Consider the following 2,482-nt stretch of genomic DNA (forward strand, 5'->3'; position numbering starts at 1 on the left):
ATTTACTTATTTTTTCTCTTGGCAGGTTTTTATAGTTTATGACTAGAAAAAACCCGTCAGGACCATTACTTTTTGAAGAAGAAATCTATCGCACAGTCCGTAGAAATCAAAAAGAAATATGGCACGACTTACGATACACGAAGAACGAGCGAGAAGATGATACTCGACCCCTAATCGACGAGATGGCTGAAAACCAAGGCAATCATCTACCTCCTGCAATTGCGGCTAATCAAAATTCTACTCCACGTACTATGTATGATTATGCTAAACCTTCTTTAACAGGAACTGAATCTAGCATAGTTAGACCTGCTGTAGTTGCAAATACTTTTGAATTAAAACCTGACACTATTCAGATGATACAGCAGTTTGTTCAGTTTGATGGTTTGCAGGATGAAGATCCCAACGCTCACTTAGCGAACTTTCTGGAATTTTACGATACATTTAAAATCAATAGCGTTTCTGATGATGCCATATGTCTTCAGTTGTTTCCCTTTTCACTGAAAAACAAAGCTAAACATTGGTTGAACTCGTTACCACGAGGGTCTATCACTACTTGGGAACAAATGACCGAGAAATTTTTACTGAAATATTTTCCGTCGGCTAAAACGGCTAAATTACGTAATGATATCTCTTCTTTTGTGCAGATGGATTTAGAAACATTTTACAATGCATGGGAGAGATACAAGGACTTACTGAGAATGTGCCCTCACCATGGGTTACCGCTTTGGCTTCAAGTACAAACATTCCACAATGGCCTGAATCCCTCGACTCGGCAAATGGTTGACGCAGCTGCTGGCGAAACCATCAACAATAAGACACTGAAAGATGCCTATGAATTTATAGAGGAGATGTCACTGAATAACTATCAGTGGCAAGATATGAGGACAAAGCCAACGAAAACAGCCGGCGTTTATAACATCGATTCAGTCACCATGCTCTCTAATCAGGTAGAACTTCTAAATAAAAAGATTGACGGTTTACTTGGTTCTACGCAGGTACATCCAGTAATAAGGTGTGACTCAAGTGGCGGAGGTGTGCATACAGAATACCAATCCTTCGATCTTACAACTGAAGAACAAGTCAACTATATGGGTAACAATAAATTTTGATTTCAAAATAACCCATACAGTAATACTTATAATGCAGGTTGGAAGAACCACCCAAATTTCTCTTGGGGTGGTCAAGGGAATCAAAAGCCACAAAATCCTCAGGGTTTTCAATAGCCACCTTATCAACAAGAGAAGAAACCAAACCTTGAAGAGATGCTTTCTAAATTTATCTCGGTGTCAGAAACCCATTTCCAAAATACCGAGACAGCACTTAAGAATCAACAAGCATCGATCCAAGGACTCAAAAATCAGATAGGCCAGCTATCCAAACTAATCTTCGAACGACCATAAGGTAGCTTACCAAGTAATACTGAACCTAATCCGAGGGAACACCTCAATGCAATTAGTACTCAAAATAAGGAAGGATTCATTACACCAGAGCCAGAATTATAGCAAGACAACGCGATGAACAAAGGTCGAGAAGAGGTAAACGATGATGATCCTAAATAGGTAAGTACGAATCATGAACCTCATGTGCCATATCCTAAAGCGATGATGAAAGACTGAACAGAAGAACAATTTGGTAAGTTTGTCAAACTCTTAAAGAAATTACATATTATTTTACCCTTTATTGAAGTTCTATTACAGATGCCCAACTCAGCAAACTTCTTAAAGGAACTTCTGAGCAATAAAAGAAAATTAGACGCTACATCGCATGTGGAACTCAATGCAGTCTGCTAGCTATTCTAAAGAATAAGCTACCTAACAAATTGAAAGATCCAGGGAGTTTTACAATTCCTTGCTTAATTGGTAGTTTATCTGTGAATAATCCTTTAGCTAATCTAGGGGCAAGTATAAATGTTATGCCGTATAAAATGTTTAAACGACTAGGTCTCGGTAAACCCAAACAGACTAGGATGAGCATACAATTGCCTGACAAAACAGTTAGATTTCCTAAAGGTATTATTGAAGATGTTCTTGTTAAAATTGATAAATTTATTTACCTAGTAGACTTTGTCGTCATAGATATGGATAAGGATAACGAGGAACCTTTAATTTTAGGACGACCCTTTTTAGCAACTTTGAGAACTATTATTAATGTAGGCACAGTAGAGCTAACACTTCGTGTAGGAGACGACGTAGTAACACTCAAAGCATGCGATTCAGTCAAAACTTCTAAGACTCAAGATAACGCTATAAAACTTGTCGATGGTAAAACTAATATTCAATCATCCTTGCAGGAACCTCCTCGAACCAAGACAACAGAGACAGTGCACTATTATCAAGTAGCGAACAAAGACACCCATGAGGAATGAAGGCTTCAAATAGAGGAGCTACATGAATGGTGAGCACACAAATCGAGAACACATGATAAATCGAAACTACGCCAAAACAAGCCCGATACCTCTCCTAATCAACTTAAGGTTGGCGAT

At 38.3% G+C, this 2,482-nt stretch overlaps 1 non-coding gene across 1 annotated transcript; it reads right to left on the reverse strand.

The window, feature by feature from the left end:
• Nucleotides 1–611: 611 nt before the first annotated feature.
• Nucleotides 612–718, reverse strand: LOC128281118 (small nucleolar RNA R71). The gene has a single exon (XR_008271333.1). It is a non-coding gene; the product is annotated as a small nucleolar RNA R71 (small nucleolar RNA).
• Nucleotides 719–2,482: the final 1,764 nt, after the last annotated feature.

Source organism: Gossypium arboreum, chromosome 9 (genome assembly GCF_025698485.1).
Source record: "Gossypium arboreum isolate Shixiya-1 chromosome 9, ASM2569848v2, whole genome shotgun sequence".
In the NCBI taxonomy this organism is placed as follows: Eukaryota; Viridiplantae; Streptophyta; class Magnoliopsida; order Malvales; family Malvaceae; genus Gossypium; species Gossypium arboreum.